Here is a 19,609-nt window from a genome sequence, read left to right on the forward strand (position 1 = left end):
AGGCAAAGCTTGTTAACTAATCAACCGATATTACATCCTTGTAAATAATATAATACAAGTACTACACGCGCTTATGTAATACGCATATACGGGTGGCATCTTCATTTTCAAGCTTGCAACGTTCTACGATCTCAGATTTGTACTAATTTTAATCTCGAACAAAAAGTTAAATGTAATTGGAGTACACCAAGGTCATCTCTTGGGTATCTCAGAACACAGAAATGAAGTACTTCCGGACCCGAAGTTGTTCTTGGAACTTCATTTTCTTCTTATTGGATGTGGTTATTAATTTGTAAAGTTTGGAAGTTTACTGTTAAACATTGCCTGTGTGTGTATGTATGTGTGTGTTACTAATAAGTTAAATATTATTATATAGTAGCTGATAGAGATTACATTGAAGATTAGAGTACAAAGATTGTTATATTAATTAAAATTGTTTGATAGAAACCCCAGGAGATTATTTGATGAGTTTATGAATAGTATTCACTTGTCGTATATTTGAATTGTTCGTGCATGAGTTTCGATCGATAAGAATCTTTCCTTTTTCTGTCTTTCTCTTATTATTTTCCTATCGTCTGGAAATAAAACACATAGCTGACACACCGTGTCGTTCATTCGTTCCTTCGTTCATTCGCTTTGGGATTACGTAATAACATACAACAAGGCTCTTACCGATGAACCGGCAGAACAAAAGAATTCTTACACGGCTTGTAAGGTATATGCGCCATTGAAAAAGCATGTGCTGTTTGCTGAAAGCACTAGCAGCAGCAGCAGGAAGAAGAAGAAGAAGAAGAAGAAAAAGAAGAGAGAAAAGAGGAAACGGTGTTTTCTTCGGTGCGACGTCCTCGATAGTATTACCAAGAACGTCTGGAATTAACCGGTTGGCTAGACGGGGAAGAAAGAGAAATGGCGGAGTTCGACGAACATGCCGACCTTGCGACCTTTTCTTCCACTATTTCTAACGAATTAATTCTTTTTTTTTCTCTTTCTATTTTTCTTTTCCCTTCCTTTTATTATTTTATCATTCGAGTACTCCACATTCTTAACAAGTTATATCACCAATTATTTTCCACGATAATCTAATACGTTTTTAAATAGACGTATTATTAATCAATTGAATTTAGATATTAGAATTGTACGAAAATTAATTCCATTTTTTGCCGATAGAGTTCGTTAGTGGCGTTTACTTGACACCTAACCTCATTTTAAATTACCCCGTCTGATGTGATTTATTATTAAAACGCGAAGAGAACTGATGGGTCTTTGAAATGAATTATAATTAAGGGGGATGAAAAATGGAATATTAAAGATGGCGGAAAACGATAAAACAAAATAGTCGATGGATTAAGACTACAAATTCTCGTCGTTGACGAAATTTCTGCTGCCATGAATATATCATAGATACAAATTTGACTCGAGTGACTGATAATTTTATATCCGGAAGTCAATCTCAAGTATAAAAATAAATAAAAAAAAAAAGGAAAGAGAAAAAAAATATACAGAAGAAAAAGAAGAAAAAGAAGAAGAAGAAGAAGAAGAGAAGTAGGATGGGGGGAAAGAGGAGGAAGAAGATAAAAACGTAGCCAAGTAGAAAAGAAATCATGTTTGCCAAAGGGTTTTCTTCGTGAACGATCATCCCTTGCAGGAGATAATCTTATTTTAAAAAATAAGAAGAAAGAAAAAAAAGAAATTGCTGGTCTACAGAAAGCATCGGAAGAGAAGTATCATCATCATCATCATCATCATCAAAAGAAGAAGAAGAAGAAGAAGAAGAAGAAGAAGAAGAAGAAGAAGTAGAAGAGTATTAAAAAGAGGAAAAGAAGGAAAGAGAGAGAGAGAGAGAGAAAAAAAAATTCAGCTCGTTAAGGCATGACCTTTACTGGCGGGAACGGAACGTGGGAGGTTATAATACACTTAGTGCACGCTTTCGTTTATCGCTGGGTGTGTGCGTGCGTGCGCGCGCGCGCGCGCGAGCAAGCGGGCGCATCCATATCTACTATCTCACTTTTTGTCGCGTTGCTTTTCTTGCAGTAGGATGAATGCAAGTCGTAACAGGCACGCGGTGTGCTGATGAGACATTCTCGTAGAGTGGGAGGGCTGCTGAACCAACACACGTACACATGTGCGGGGAAGATATACATATAGATTGGAAAACGGGAGACGAGGAGGAGGAGGAGGAGGAGGGAGGAGGAGTTGGATACGCGCATGACCATGTCTGCCTATGTGGTAGAAAAAGAAGACACACCATACGTTTGCAGTTGGACCAAATGAGAGACAAAACTATACATATGTGCGTACACGTGAGTGTGTGTGAGCGAGGGAGAGAAGAAGACAGCAATAACACACCAAGAAGAAGAAGAAGAAGAAGAAGCTCGAGCAATAAAGATAGGAATAGGATGAATAAAGATGGGAAGAAGTTGTGCCGTGTGTTGAGTTCCCCAATGCTTCCACATATATGTGTGCAAGTCTGTGTGAGAGAAAAAGAGAGAGGGTAAAAAAGATAGATGATAGAAAGAGCGAGAGAAAGAAAAGAAGAGGTCAAAGGCCTTCGTGCGGAACTCCGATGTGCCCCACGAGTAACCACCGGCTGAGCTGTTACACCACCAGCGCCATCAAACTCACAACTACAATTGAGTTGGATACGACTACAACTGAAAGACAACTACGGTACTCCTATCTCATACTCTTGCCTCTCGGCTTTTTCCTGGACGTATTCGTTACTGTATGAACGTTTAGTTAGTAGTGTAAGTGTGTAGTATCTATGGGCTGGGTCTGGAACCCAACAAGCAGTTGGGTTTATATATCAGTGGAATATATGTGTTAAAGATAGGGGCAAGCTCCTCCTGCTTGTCGATAATGTATTCCGCGAGCGCACGCGCGCATTCACGCACATGAGAGAGTTGAAAAAAAAGTGAGAGGGTGGGGTAGGGGGGAGCAGAGAGGGTTGGGAGAGAGAGTATGTGAAAACGCATGCGTGTTTGCACGTTCGGGAACACAGTAACCGTCTCTCTTGTATACGTTCCTTATATATTGAACTCATACATTTATCTAACTCTTCTAGATGTAACTGTGTGTGTGTGCATGTGTTATATGGTATCTAGCTCTGGGGTTTGTAAAGGAGGGTCGGAGAATAATGCATGTCTCGAGCCAACGGACAAGAATGAAGGCAAGAGTGTTTTCTGGAGAAGGTCAACGTATCGAGAACGATCAGTGTGTTGGTTCTAACAGTGTGCCGTAGTGTAGGAGTGTTGATGTTAGTCTGGGTTCTGTGCTGCTGGAGCTAGAGGGTAGTGGTGGTGGTTGTGGTGGTGGTGGGAATGAGTAATGGCGTCGAGTGGTTCCGGAGGATGCTTTCGACACGTAAAGTCCTCTCCTCTCCTTCGTTGCATTCTCGTCTCTCCGGTTAATGCACTGACCCACTTTAACCAAGTAACCTTATAGAAATAGATACATACCATGTTTTCTTTGATAGATCTTGTCGAAATGACTAGGTGTATGGTAAAAATAAATAAAAATAATGTGATGCGTTCTCGAACATTATCGTCGTATTATCAAGGTATGCATCGTCATTAATTAATGCTCAAGCTCGGACTGTTAAGGAAAATAATTGCAATAGTGTTTAACATATGTTTAAGGAAGTCAATGGCGTGACCCTGAAGAATACGTAATCAACGACAACGATGACAAAGTCGACACGTGTGCGTTACGATCGAGCAAACCGATTATTGTCTTCTTTTTCATTAGTTAATTCGTGTAGGCGTTTTTGTCAAGTCGTGGAAATACGATAAAGGATTTTAACCGTTAGTGATAATGGTTTGGAACAAGGGGGGAAATTGGGGAGGTGGGATGGGATAAAACGAAAGATACGTCAGAGACAGGAAGAGATATAATATTCTACTAGCAATAGTGGTCAAGGACTCGATGCTTTTAACAGACAATATTGCGAGAGGATTTTATTTATTTAATAATCTAACGAGGTTATAAAATTGAAATTAAACAAATATATATATGAAATATTGAAAAATGTTTGCTATCAAATATTTGATAAAATATAAACGATTAAAAATAAAATTCATTGCAATCAGTACAAATATATTCATACAATGTTTAAACTGGAATATTATTTTCCTTGTTTCTTTTTTTTAGAACGCGTGCGAACCTTGCGATTATTTATGATTTGAAATATCTCTTTCATTATCCTACGTCGAAAAACAAGTCTTTAGACTCGTTTCACCATGGAAACTATGGAATATAGGAACTCGAATGAAGGGAAACCTGTTGTCTCGTGAACAGCAAAACGGGTTTTATCCTTTCGCTTAATAAATTCTTCTCTTCTTCCTTTCCTCGAGGCATCCATTTAAAGAGGAAAAAAAAAAAGAAATATGACAATGACAATGACTTGACGATAAAGCCCACCCCTCCCCTCCTCCCCATAAAAAATTCTACTCCTATAGAAAAATGTATTGTTACCTTATTTTTTGAAATCAACTAATTTTTATAATGGCAACGATCGAGTCACGTTAATCGTTAAGTTTGAAGATACTTTGGGAATGAACGTATAAATGGTGTTTTAAAAATGAAGTATAGGGTAGTTTGTACAAAAAAAATTTGCAAAATAAGCAAAATGATACATAGAAAAATAAATAAAAAAACATTAAACGTATCGTTGATTCCAATGTAATTAAGATAATCATTTTTAATACAAACACGACATACACATATATATATATAAATATATTTCTTGATATAGAATAGGTGTGTGTGTGTGTCGTCATCATCGTCGTACTTAACGAACACAAGTAAGAAAGCAAGCAAGCCAAGCAAGTTGCCGACAACTCAGCACCAGTTTAAATGTAATACTTACATAAATATACATCGGTAATATAACTCGTTAACTTCAAAGCGAACCAACATATTAACTTATTCCATTCGTTCGTTCGTTCGTTCGTTCGTTCATTTTTTTTTTTTTCTTTCTTTCTCTTTCCTTTTTTTCTTTTTTTACGCTCGATAAATACACGCGCTCTTCTTGGCGATAAATCGATCTTATCTCTCGGAAAACATTGTGTATCAACGCGTTCAAACTACTTTTCAACGATTTCTTTGCCACTTTTATATATATATATATATATATATATATATATATATATATATATTCTTTACTTTTACTATGGATGGTATCGATCATTTCAACATTTTTTTTCTTCTTTTTTAATTCTTTTCATATAACGTACAGAATGTTAGAATAAAAAAAAAAGAAAGAAACAAGATAACTTTCTTTCGTATTTGTTCAACGCAAAAGTGAGATCATAATTTTTGTTTCATATTTTTTGAGGTTATACTTCTTTTGGCGCGTATTTACGATGCGCGCGCACCGATCGCAAAATTAACAGAATGAAGTTTGCCGGTATTTACGATGCGCGCGCACCGATCGCAAAATTAACAGAATGAAGTTTGCCGATATTTAAGATGCGCGGGAAAAATGATTTGAAATTAACTGCATGAAGTAAGTCGATATATTTCCCTAAAAATTTAGCGTTGAAGTATAAGAAATGTTTTAAATATAGCAGCATGGGAAAGTTCTGAGTCTTATTATTAAAGTAATTTTTTCGAAATAATGATAAAATAAATTAAAAGATTATCAAGATTCAAATGAATTTTTACGTAAATATAATATATGTTAATATGTAAACGGTTGTATGCGTAAATTAATTGATACAAGTATATATATATATGTGTAAGTCTTGAAAGGGTGTTGCATAATGTATTGGAACTGTGTAGAAAACGTTGCTAGTACTCATGCTACTCTATGAATTATGAATCTATTTCGATATTCGAAACGAAACGTTTGCAAGCGTGACGATGATTATTCGTTGTGGACCGATGACCCTAGGAACGATGAAAACCGAGATAGAAAGAGAGTGGGGAAACAGAGGGGAAGTGGTAGGGGAAAAAAAAAAAGAAAATAACATTCTTTCGCAATTAGTATTCACGATTAGTATTCCGAGGGTCGAAATAAACCGGTCACCGTTTGTCACTTCCGTTAATATATATTTTCTAACGCGTACTTTTCCTATCCTGTTTAATAATTATGCTAAATTTATTTTTATATATATATCTAACGTTACAATATTTCAATATTCATAACATCGGAATATTTAATATCCTTGATACATTTGATTATTATTTAATAACGAATAATTATCATTTTGTTTTTTACTTTTTTCTTTTTGTTCATCAAATTGGTAAAACGTTTAAATTGATTAATTATTATAAAATTCAAATAAATGTTTGTCCTGTTTTGTTTACCCTGTTCGATAATTAATTCCAAGGATTTATGTTAATTAACAAAATTTGTTTTTCTTTCTTTTTTTTTTTTTTAATTGGAACAAGCAAATAATTTTCATTATTTTTAACACACACACACACACATCTATATATATATATATATACTTCGACAATGAGTGTCTTTGTCGAGTGTTTGGTTTATCTTTTTAGCGAGAGAGAATATTTGCAGAAAAAAAATGAATGTCGTTCCTAACACGATTCGTTATCGTTCAACGATAAGTTTCTCTTTCTATATAAATAAAAGAGAGCTTATAAACGATTAACAACACAATATATCGCGATATACGTAAATAGTAAAATTGATAATGATAAAGAGTCTCAGAAATAAGAATGATAGTTGAGATAAGAACAAATTTTATTTCAATGCTTACGTTATTCATTTACTCCTCTTCCTCCTCCTCCTCCCCCCCCGACCCCTTCCCCAACTTTTAATATCAAATACTTTTTGTTTAAATTTAATTTAATAAATATTAAATGCGAAGTAAAAAACGTTTCGCTGGTAATAAATTTTAGAATATAATTGTTTTTTAATGTTAATTGTCTGTATGTATGTATGTATGTATGCATGTATGTATGTATGTATGTGTGCGTTAAAGTGTTGTTTGAACTTTGACCGAAATGAAAAATAAATGAGAAAAAGTGAATGACTATTATTTTTTGTTGATAATAAAACTTATCGTTCGGGTCTAGTTAATGTTTTAATGCACTCTCACTTGTTTAAACATAAATCTTTGTTATTATTGTAAGATTGTACGCGTGTGGGTGTGTGTGTGTGTGTGTGAATAATGCTGGCACCCGTATAAACCATCGTCGACTAAACGACTTTTTGTCTTCCTTTCGTGACTTCAAAACTTTGTTATTTCATTCACACGAGGAAGTTTAATAAGTCTAACTTTATTTCTAAAGTTAAAGAAATAGAGTGGTATGAAATAATATTATGTTCAATATTAATATCTAGTGTATACTTATTAAGTGTTTGAACAATTTTTTTAATTTAATTAAAAATACCCCGAGTCGAATTTTATTCGATAAATTATAATATTCGATTAAAAAAGAAACCAAACGGGGACAAATATTTACGTAGACAAGAAAATATTATATCTTTTTTTGTTATTTTATTATTGTTAAATGTTATCACGAGGGATTTAAAATACGATCGATGAAGACAAAATTTAATGTCATTTGCAATGAATGGAAAAAGTATAGTGAAACATATATATAAAAATGGTCCGATAGAATTTTCTATAAACGTAAATCCAGAGACAGACGAGAAGAAAAGAGAAGCAGCTGTGTCAGCTCGAACCAAAGCTGTGTACACAATGGATGACGAAGGTTTAGGGTACGAAACTGAGTGAGACACACCCATACTGTCGTACACGTTTGCAAAAATATTAATATTATTATATAAAATAATATTAAATGTTAATATTATCACGTATGCATAATTCGTGTTGATTTGGAACAAAAATTTATTCGAATTATATTATTATTATTATTATTATTATTATTATTATTAAATAAATTTTAATATTTATATAAAGGAATGTTAAAAGATGAAGATGAGACACAGCGTGGGTGTGTATAGAAAATTTTTATGTATAGAAAAAAGAAAAAGGTCAGAACGATGACGAGTTTGAAACATTTCAAAAAGGGGATGATACACGAGCCTCTAACCACTTGTCTTTTTCTTTTCCTTTTTCAAAAGGATGAAGACCTCTCAGAGAAACGTATCATCTTTCTTTAACACGTCAACAATGGGAGATCTTGTTCTTGCTTACGTGTCCAAAAGTTTCACGATTTATTTGTTACATTTTTCTACCTGCATTTCAACTATCAACAAGGATTATTAAGAATTTTTCAAAAAAACAAAATAAACCCGTAGAAACATTTTATTCTTTTAAGGTTAACGATATTAAAATAATGATTAAAGTACGTTACTATAGATATTGACCATCGTTAAATTTGGCGCCAATCGATGTAAGCCAATTTAAAGTAGATGGCGCCTTTTATCTAGGGATATTTAGTAATTAATAAAAGCGTACTGGGAATATCCGGTGCAGCGCGAAAAGAGAGATTCGCGTTTGAGGTAGAACAATAAATTACATCCATAAGAATCGTTTGTAAAAATCTTATATACGAACCATGGAAGCCTTTTAACGAGCATATCAAAATAAAACAAACTCATTGAATCAACTAAAATTATCTAATTATCCAAATTGGATAGAATTAATCATTGGTTTATCTCACACAAGACTAAGGAAATCTAGGTTAAATCTAATTGGATAAAAAAAGAATAAGAAGAAAAAGAAGATAGAGAAAAAGTTAGATAAAAATAATCAACGAGTCAATTGATTTAATCGCATGATCGATCGAAGATAATTTTCAGTTGAAAAATCTTTGGAATGGTCAACAAATCTTTCTTTACGATCGTACCCAATGGAACCGGACTACGATCTTGGTCGTCGTCATCGTTTACCGTGTTCCGCCTTCCTTTAAAACAGGTTTACACGTTTATAAAAGCAACCGTGAGAAAGAAAGAGAAAGAGAGAGAAGAGGGGAAGAAGATGGGCAGGGGGGAAAGAAATAAAAAGAAGATCGGCTAGGTTGCGCAAGTCCTGGAGCCTTCGAAGAACAAGCCAGCAACATCAGCAACACCAGAGCAACATCAGCAACACCAGAGTAACATCGGACCAACTTCCAACAACGTTTTATTCCCTGCGGTGTCTCTGCCCTATCCCCACTTTATCCCCACCCCCATAATACCCCACCCCAAACTCAGATACCCTTTCCTTAACCTCCACCACCTTCTCCACCTCTTCCTTCTCCTCTTCCCATAAATTTTTTCTCATTCGGTTTCTCTTCCACTCTTCTCTTCAGCACCACCACGATTGGCTCGGGATGACTCAATGCTAGTTTTTATCTTCACAAACCTGCGATATCTTCGAATCCTGAACTACAACGATTCTTATTATCGTTGGATAAAAAACTTTTCCTATCAAATTATTCCATTGATTTTGTGGGAGCCAGGGAAGGTTAGGGTTAGGGTTAGAACATCGAATAGTTCACATTTCCAAAGCTTATGATTTTATTTCTTATGGTATTTTTATTGGAACTGTCGGAAGAGATTGTATTGGTGATAGGTTTTGCGATAGGTTGTTCAAATAAGATATTCAGTTTGTTTCCGTTGATTAATTATTACATTTGAACTTTGTTTTTGTTCTTTTGATTGATATTCTCACTGATAAGAATTCATTTTACTTCTTCAACTGCGTAAACGATTTTATCTGAATGATTTTTAATTGATTAAATTCATTCCTTATCAAATCGCTCGAGTGATTATTTTATAAGTTCAATTATATTATACACACGCGTATACAGTTGAATTATTTTGATAATTCATATTCGAAATATACACAAAAATTACATGATATAAATTTGAATGAATTTGATTCTATCGTTTTAATTGAAATACCTTGCTACACGTTTACGTATTTAAACAATCATTAAATAATTTGTAAATTTAAAATGATCGAAGAATTAAAGTTCGAATATAGCCGATCAAACTGAAAGATTTTGTTATCATTTATTCAACAGCAAACTAAGCTCGATCACGAAAGTTAAGTTGAATTAATTCTTGTAGAATTATCAAGGTCAGCTTACAGAATGACTTTTAACAGGAAAAAGAGATCAGAAAAGAAGGAATCAGTTAGATTATCTATCCTTGGTAATTAAGAGAATCGACCAAGCGAAACGAATGGTCTTGGATTGACTTGAAGGGTAAAGTGGGATGTACTGGTGAAACTCCTAAGAGAATCCTTAGAGTTGGTTTTCTGAAAAGGGGGTCGACTGGCATCCGCTTCTACCATAAATCACGTTGAGATGGTTCTCTCCACGCAATAAGAGAGAGAGAGAGAGAGAGAGAGATATCAGTTCGTTTTACTCAAGCCAAGGTGTCTTCCCCTTCATCGAGATCGAATCAAAGCGTTGCTCGAGAAACTATATATCAGTGTCTCCCTTGAGCTGTCCGTAAAAGCATCTATCTCTTGTGCATCTACTCGAATTATTTAGCCCATTAAATCCATCCCCCCATTTATATCCAACGATAGAAAATATCTTGTAGATAAAAATTAGATGTGGTACACGTTTTAGGATAACTATCGGATAGTTGTGTTGTTATATTTTATCTTAAAACATCAACTTTTATCTCAGTATTATAGATATTTCCAGCTCAGGGTGATACCCTGATAAATAAAATACAGAAATTTCGTATATTTATGTATTACTGCAACGCATTATGACGAAATAACACAGAATAAACAGAATTTTAGGTTACTAGTTCTATTTTCTAAATGCGGAATATCACTTGATATATTATACTTGATTTTGAACTCAGGTACACACACGCACACACACGCACACAATACCTAAACATTGACAGAACTATCAACCATCATGATTTTTTAGTTGACCAAAATATTTATCGTTTTATGACATACAACAGTGTTTGGCAAACATTGTAAAGATACCTGTCTAAGGTTGAGTCCCCAGGGATACTTTGGATACTCGGAAAGGCCCAATAGCGATTATTACGTGCCCCAAACACGTGCAGTTTAAAAAGGAACACCTAAACACCCGCTGTGGGATTTAAATCTAACAAATCTGAAATTATAATAGCTTTTCTCAACATTGTTTCGAAGTAACCTCAGTTATTGTTGGCGTGGTAGGAAGATACCTCCTAACGGTAAAAAGAAACGATGCTTAAGAGCAAGCAAGGAAGGAAAAGGAAAGGAAAAAAAAAAGAAGGAAAAAGAAAAAAGGCCAAGAAAAATAAAGCCTATCCATCTTTTCCTTCTTTTTCTTATTCTTGACAGGTATGTGAAGAATAGAAACCCGTCTTGGTCGTTCTACCGTAACGAGCAACTCACCGCACAATGATGGACTTTGCTACTAATACCCCACCATTACAATCACCACCATAACTACGACCACCACCACCACTACCACAATAACTTAACAACAATAGCAACCAAGATAGAATCCCTGCAGGTATGCGGCTTTGAAGTTGTATTTCTTCGGGACAACGAAATCACGAGCAGCCATAACTGGTAAATATAACTTTTAACGATACACCTTTTAAACTAGAAAGAGGAATACCATGGGAAAAATCATATGACTCATCGATTCAAACGAAATCGAAAACTGGTTATTGTTGTTGTTGTTGTTGTTGTTGAGTTATCGAATAAATCAGTGAAGGAATTCATAATCCTCCTTTGAATATTTTTATCTATTTAATCTTAGAATTTTTGTGCGTAGAAAATATACAAGGTGTCCAATTTGAAACGATACAACTTCACAGAGGGTGGTGACTCATTTCAAACGATATAATCACGATCAAATATATTATCGTGTCGGATCATGTTGATACAATTAATGAGTTTCGAAAGAATATGAGGTAACGCGTTCATTCCAGTTGTTTTATTTTTCTTTTTTTCTTTTTGTCGATATAGAAAATTAATTTATAAGGACATAAATGTATGCACACGTTTGAGTTCTTTCAAGAATGATTCATAATGACGAAGCTCAAATGTGAAAACGCAATCGGTAAAAGGCCAAGGCAAGCTTCTCGATTGCTAAAAAGACAAATGAGAATGAAGAGTAATGAAGGAATACAAAAATATAAAAATAAAAAAAGGAAATATATATATAGAAAGAAAATATTAAATGTGTTTCAGTGGAAGGCTGACAGAGGGCGTTCGAATAGGTCGGCCATGTCTAATTAATTCCAGAGTCGGTGTTATAGAAAAAAAAAGAAAAGAAAAAAGAAAAGGTATCTGATCTTTGAATACATTTAATTTCAAAATTACGCCTGCGTCCAACATGTATGAATATAAAATTATGCGAACTTAATTAAAACAGAAAAGACATATGTAAACATTTATGCTAATTCTTATCTCGTACACAATCTAATAAGTTATTTATATATATATATATAAATATAAATTGTGTAGCAATTAACAAATCAAATGAAAAAGTCATTTTATATTTGAACACTAATGAAAAATAAAAATATAACATCTAATTGTAAATTAAGAAACAAACGAGAATAGTCGTAATTTAGCAAATGAATTTTGCCGATCCCTTTGAGGGGATTGGTACATTTATATTATTCATAGAAATGTTTTGTTAAATCGGGAAGAACATTAGGGTAATAAAATGGCGGTATTCGTATTGAACTTTCCAGACAATCTAATGGCAAGTACGAAAAGGGTTGTGACCAGGAAAAGAGAAATAGGTATGGGGTGGGATGAACTGGGTGTGGGAAGGGGGGGGCGGGGGTTTAAGGAAGAGGGATTGGAGGACCAAATAAGGAGAGTTGTTGTACAAAGGAGAGGAAACGATTCGAATCGTACGAACACACGGAAAACGATTGACCGTGAGTTTCGTGTGCTTTGTCCCATCTTCCGTACCACGTTTCCTTGTATATACAGTGGAATTGTGTATGTGTTAACACTAATACAAAGGATCTTATGTAGAAACGGAAAAGGGGGTTTCTGTGTTCCCTTAGGCAGACCGTACGGGACAAGAAATGTATTGCAGAATCTACAGGGGCGGATTAATCTCAACCTCATGAGATTCTCTGAGAAATGTAAATACAGAGAGTAATAAAAAGATAAATAGAAAGATGATTAACGTAACATGAATGGTTTCCTAACCGGTATTGTAGGAAATCAGATTATAGGATGTAATTGAAAATCACTTGGAATTATTGTGACGAAGAAAATTGTTAAGAAATATAGTTAAATGTGGAATGAACTTAAAGTTGAATTTATATGAAGATGATTAAGGTTGAATAAAAGTTTTCGTGCACATGATTTTCCATGATTTCTAATGAAACAATTAACACTGTTGCAAGTTATTTTGTAGACCAAAAAAAAAGGGTTAAGAAATCGAATAAGATATTATCAAGAATATAATGTGGGATGCGTGCGTCCCTGTGTGAACGTAAAGGAATATCCTGCGGATCTTGGGAGTCACACACAGCTTGCAGAGAGAATTTCTTTGGCGTAACAGCCGTGGGCAGAGAAAGAAAAAGAGAGAGAGAGGAGGAGGGTGATGGTCGATGGTCGATGGTCGTTCGAGCGGTAAAGAAACGACCAATGAGAAAGAAAAACAAAATAAAAAATGATTTAAAAAAAAAGAAATAAAGAGAGATAGAGGTAGAAACCACCGGTTTACTGGCTCACCAACATCGATGCTGAGCAACACAAGAATAAAAAGAAAAGGAAGAAGAAGAAGAAGAAGAAGAGGAGGAGGAGGAGGAGGTGGAGGAGGAAGAGGAAAACCGGTTTGACAGGTTCGAGGTCCCATTTACTCGGACATGTAGCGCCTACCTATCTACGTTTGGATATTATGTATTATGCCATGTGTCCTGTCTCAGTTCGCGCATGTGTAACGCATAACTACGACGTGTATGGTTCCCTTGCTCGCGTGTTCTTTAAAGTAAGAGAGAGAGAGAGAGGGGGGGAAAGGAATAAAGGAAAAAGATATGTAAGCAGAATAAAAGAACCCCTGGACCACAGAACACAGTGCAGATGAAAACAGAGGCCCTCCCTGCCGCTGGGGTATCCCCGTTCCTGATTTATTATTTTTTTGTTTCTTTTTTCTAAATTTTTCTATAATGATCTTTTCATTCTCTTCGTAGTAAAGTTCTTTTTTTTTCCTAGTGATCTTGTTTGAAATATTTTTTGCTGGGTGTTTGATATTTGATTATGATTTAATTTGGGATTTGTTTCATTGTAATGGGATAAGCTGTATGTTTTGTTTTTCTTCTTCTTTTTTATTTTTTTTCTTCATTTGTTAAATTAATTGAAAGATAAATAGGTAAATTAGATATAAATCGTGCGTGAAATGGTTGAACTGTGAGTAATGAAACTATTAAAAAAAAAACAAATCCATGCATACCATCGCATGATTGAAGTTTAAGGATAGTCGGCAATTATTTCTCTTTGTTCTTTTTTCTTTTTTTTTAATCAATGACCGAGAAGTGATGTACACGATTGAGATATTATGTAAGCATTTGAATAAGTATACTTCTGCTCAAGGCAATGATCTATACGACGAAGAACGAGAATGTATAAATGAAGAAATAAATAAACGATTAATAAAGAAACGAGAAGATTAAAAAAAAAAAACAACAAGTAGAAGAAGAAGAAGAAGAAGAAGAAAGAAAGAAGTATGATGTATCATTAAAGAGGCAATAAAGTTCCAATTGGACGTTGTCGCGTCAGCAAACTTTCTTCTTCTGGCGTATCGTTCAAGGTCAAGTGATTGAAAAAACAAAAAGGACCAATGAAACCCGATGGAGGAGAGAACATTCCATTTAAAGTCGTGCCACGATTAATAAGACGATTATTTCCAAAGCAGATAACATCTGTATTAATAAATCTTACAACCCAATAACGAAAAAAGAAAAAGAAAAAAGAAAAATCAACGTCACAGCGAGTCGTAACATCTGTTCGTTCAAAGTCTCGTAGGAACAGTCTCTCGTGGTTCGTTTTTTTCTTCTTTTTTTTACGTGCATGCGAAATGTCGAATTAACAAAAAAAAAAGAAAAGAGTAAAAAATCAGATAAAATATTTAAATACGAATCGATTGAATCGTCGATTTCATTTAAATGAATAATAAAAAAAGCTAAACGAATATGGTATTTTTGTTGTTTTTGATTTTTTTAAATGTAATATTTAATATCGTTAAACAGTTTGAAAAAACTTAGAATTTTCTTATTCGTTCATTACGAATTCGTAAGGGAATGTGTTAGGTATACGTAAAAGTTGTTATAAGCATTCCCCACTTGGAAACTCTTATCGTAAAGTTGGATATTTAGTTGCAATGAGTCTGAGAGATAGAAAGAGAAAGGGAGAGTATAGTTGCTGAATATTCCAATAACCATCTTCCCTTTTCCGTTTCTCTATCCTACTCTCTCTTTTATGTTCCTTTATCGTAGTTGTTGATAACGTCAGCAACGGGTTGGACTGTCTTTCTGACTGTTGAGGGAACGTGACACGTGGACTTCCGGGAAATGTGGATGACGTGGGGTGCGCGAGGGAAGGAAGAACTAATATATTTCTATTTATTTGCTTTTCTTATCCTTATTATTTATCTAAAGTATATTATACTTTGGAGAAATGCGGAAAATTAGTTGATACGATTATCGCGATAAGTTTGAACAATTTATTTTCTTATTTTTTTTTTTTTATCGCGGCAAGAATTTTTATCTTATCGAAAATGATTTTTCTTTTATCTCTCTCTCTCACTCATATATTTCTATTTATTTGCTTTTCTTATCCTTATTATTTATCTAAAGTATATTATACTTTGGAGAAATGCGGAAAATTAGTTGATACGATTATCGCGATAAGTTTGAACAATTTATTTTCTTATTTTTTTTTTTTATCGCGGCAAGAATTTTTATCTTATCGAAAATGATTTTTCTTTTATCTCTCTCTCACTCTGGAAATACATTTGATAACGGGTTCTGATAATGTATAATAACGTTACGTAAAAATAAAGAAAGAAGAAGGATTGATTGTTTTATTCTTTTTGTTCAGTAGTTTTGTTTGTAGAATTATTAATGAATGAAAATGATTTTTATTGTATACGATTATCTGATCGTATTGTTTGAAAATTCTTAATGGAATATTAGAAAGATAGATACATTAATGAAGAGGTATTATAATGTAACACCAATTCTCATTACGTGCGTGACGAAGCTTGAAACGGAACAATAGTTAGTAGATTATGAGACCCCCCGAGTTGAAAGGGGTTCATGCTGGGTTTTTCTTTCTTTTCGTTCACAGGTCTCTTACTATTTTTCAAGTGTCGGAAAGGAAAGTCCCTTCTTTAAAACCATTTTATTTTTTATTTCTTTTACAAAAGTAAAGGAATACTACTTCACTCGAGGCAGGTCAAATTTTTCGGCTCCTCGTTGTAACCTGTTTCTTTATTCTTCAACGTAAACACGATGAATCATAGTTCCCAAGAGAGAGAAAGAGAGAGAGAGGGATAGAAATAAGAAGAAGAAAAAAAAAACAATGTGTAAAAGAGAGAAAGGGAATTACTAGAAGTCAAGAGTAGCAGCAGCAGTGTGTCTGGCACGAATCAAAGCGTAACGTACTTTCTATTTTTGATTTCGTAACGCAATTCATCTCTAACTACTATTAACTCGACGTTTACGGTTAAACACGTTATACTTTTTCTAATAGATTACTATTTCTATTTTACAAATTCATTGTTAAAACGATTATATTTTCGTACGACACGTGTCCGACACGTGTTAGTTTAATTTTTATTATTTTCTGTTCAAATTTTCGAATCATCACACGCGATGTAATTAACACAAATATTTTCCGGGACTAGTGTAATATATTTCACGAACTTTATTTAACGTAGATAAATGTTCGGTTTATCTTTTGAAACCTTCCCCACCAGCCCTTCATCAACCCCGTGTTCCTGCCACTACCATCATCTTCCTCATCATCCTGCAAACTCGAGAACAAGCTTGATCGGTATTACATGGGTCGAGAGGTTCATCCTACCGAGAGACTGCATTATGCATAACGAACATTCCTTTGAATTTCTCATCACGATTCACGACATTTCGTCCATTAAACGTTTACTCGGCGACGTATACGCGTTGCGTCATTTTCTTATCGTTTCTCTTTTGTTTTCCTCCATTTTCTTATTTCTTTTCTAACATGGCCGGCGGTCACCTCCTTCTCAACCTTCCTAAATATATTTTATTATACTAACTCGTTCGTATTAAAATCTCCGCTAATCGTAATTTTCATAATTTCGTATATTAAGTAAACAATTAAATTAATACGAATAAATTCAACAACATTTTATATTCGTATGAGATAAAATATCTAAAAGAATACAAAAATTAGCATGAGAAGGTAAAGGAAGAGAAGTGTAAAAAAAAAAGAAAAGAATAGTTGGAACCCTCCCGGACCGGGGGTGGGGGTGAAGGGGAAAGGAAGAAAAACCCGAAGATCCAGCGGTCGTGATAATTCACCGTTATAATTGGTCGACGAGGAGTGGAGAGGAGAGGAGAGGTGAGGTTCGGTTCGAGGAGGAGTGTTACGTTTCAAGATTAATTTACCTCGTGAAGATAAGATCGGTTAGGGGCTAGGTCTTACTCCAATTACTGAATCCGTACCGTGCTCTGTAATTTAGCGCAATCTCTTTTCTCTCGCTCATTCTTCCTTCTTCTTCTTCTTCTTCTTCTTCTCATGCATTAAAGGTACCCTCCCTCTCTCTCTTTTCAAACTATAAAACGATGTCACGACGGGTGTATGTATACACGTCGAATAGAAGAAGAAGAAAAGAAAAGAGATAGAAAAGATTGCAAGGGGGGTTGGGGTGGGGATTGGGGGAGAAGAGGGATACGATGGGTTTGGGTTTGTCCTGGGTGACCCCTTCTCAGCAACTTCCGCAAGTCAGCACCGGCTTTTCTAATATTAATACCCCATCGTGACTTAGGAATTAATGAGTGGACTCCTCCTCCACCTCACCTCGGATAGATTTGGGATCGTGTATTATTTCATTGGTATGTGTTCGTTAATATCTGTGTGTGTGTGTATGTGTAAGAACGAAAGAAAGCAAAAGATGGAAGATCGGAAGACTCGGGGTATTTGTTATTCCATGTGGAACGTCTTCTCGCTTAGGCATTTCATAAGAACGTGCGAGGCATCGTACGTTTGACTAGCCTGTACTCTTAACTGACGACACCCTTCCCTTCCCTTCCTTTCATGCCCTCCGGGCCTCTCCCCTCTAGGACCGAAACCCCTCCTCCACCATCTTATTTCAGTGAATTTCTTTGTGCACGTGAGAGAAAGAAACTTGCTAAGGATGAAATTCTTCATTCCAAGGGCGTACGTTTACACTACTCTATAAGCGTTCCAGGTGACGACGCGTGACTCGACGTAGAAGAGGATATCTCTGCTAAATGTCCGGCTGACGACAACAACAACAACACGAACTATTACTGAGATATCCTAGTGCTAAACATTTCATATCGTTTTATTTTATTTGAAATTATTTTTATATCGGAATTAATGATTCTGAATTATTAGATCCCCCCTTAATAATTGTAGGCTAGTTGTATTATTTTCTTTCGACTGTAATAACAATAAGAATAATTATTTAAATTAATGGACACCGGTATCGTATTATTTTAGCCACTCCTCATTAGAAAAAACTAATTCTGGCTTTGTAATTATTTTATCTTGTCTTAAAACAATAACCCCAATAAGAAATGTTGGTCTAACGAGTATCTTCCGAGTATTTTACGTTATCTTTTCTAGATAAACTTCAAGATTTATTTAAGGATTATAGATTAAATTAGAGATAGTCGAGTGAGTGTTACACGTTATAACATGTTCAAAGGACTAATCTCGTATCTTCATCTTCGATTATAACTTGTTTTTTTTCTGTTTTTTTGTTGTTGCTGTTGTTCTTGTCTCTTTTAATCCCACAATCAATGTTATAATTATAAGAAGAGCTTATCTTTAGCTGTTAATTGCAAATCGACAGATACGATGGGAAAATAGTTTACGGAAGGAATTCGAGAAAATAAAAAACAAAAACGTTTGCTCGCGTTAACTCGAATTACTTGTTCGTTCATTCGTGTTTACCAAGGTAGCAGGAATAACCCTATACGTAACTTTTCTTTACTAGCTAGAAGAGACTTCTTCTTTTTCTTCTTCTTCTTCTTCTTCTTCTTCTTCTTCGCGACTACGGAACAAAGACGAAGAGAGATTAAAGTCCAGGAGAGGGAAAGAACGAAGGCGGGTTCCACTACAAATACGAGTGGAATAACTGGTTGTTCCAGTTTCTGTCGTTGCGTCTTATACGAGACGCCTCTTTTCATGTTGCATACACGTTTCTCTCCTTTCAACAGGATTTTATACGCATACATATATACACACACATTCACAAACACATACATATATATCTATATACTTGTATATCAAATTATATAACGGACAATTTATAGTAGATAATTTGTTTATGTTTGAAACAACACCGATATGCATTTTCAATCCGATTCGCGACGCCTAAAAAGTTGATGACTATTATTAATGGATCGAGTAAGAGTATTAAAGCTAACCTAGAAATCTAAAAGGGGGATAAGCCGCCATATTTGTTTTTTTTAATTACCAATCAAAATCGAGTTTATCATCGAATTTACCAATCCCAACGA

At 34.7% G+C, this 19,609-nt stretch overlaps 1 protein-coding gene and 1 long non-coding RNA gene across 2 annotated transcripts in view; one reads left to right on the forward strand and one right to left on the reverse strand.

The window, feature by feature from the left end:
- The window catches only part of LOC122513374 (serine/arginine repetitive matrix protein 2), a 205,319-nt gene that overhangs the window by 51,381 nt on the left and 134,329 nt on the right, over positions 1–19,609 (reverse strand).
- Positions 11,232–12,277, forward strand: LOC122513377. The gene is made up of 2 exons (XR_006302739.1): positions 11,232–11,450; positions 12,078–12,277. It is a non-coding gene; the product is annotated as an uncharacterized LOC122513377 (long non-coding RNA).

This window comes from Polistes fuscatus, unplaced genomic scaffold (assembly GCF_010416935.1).
Source record: "Polistes fuscatus isolate 324 unplaced genomic scaffold, CU_Pfus_HIC Scaffold12, whole genome shotgun sequence".
Lineage (NCBI taxonomy): Eukaryota > Metazoa > Arthropoda > Insecta > Hymenoptera > Vespidae > Polistes > Polistes fuscatus.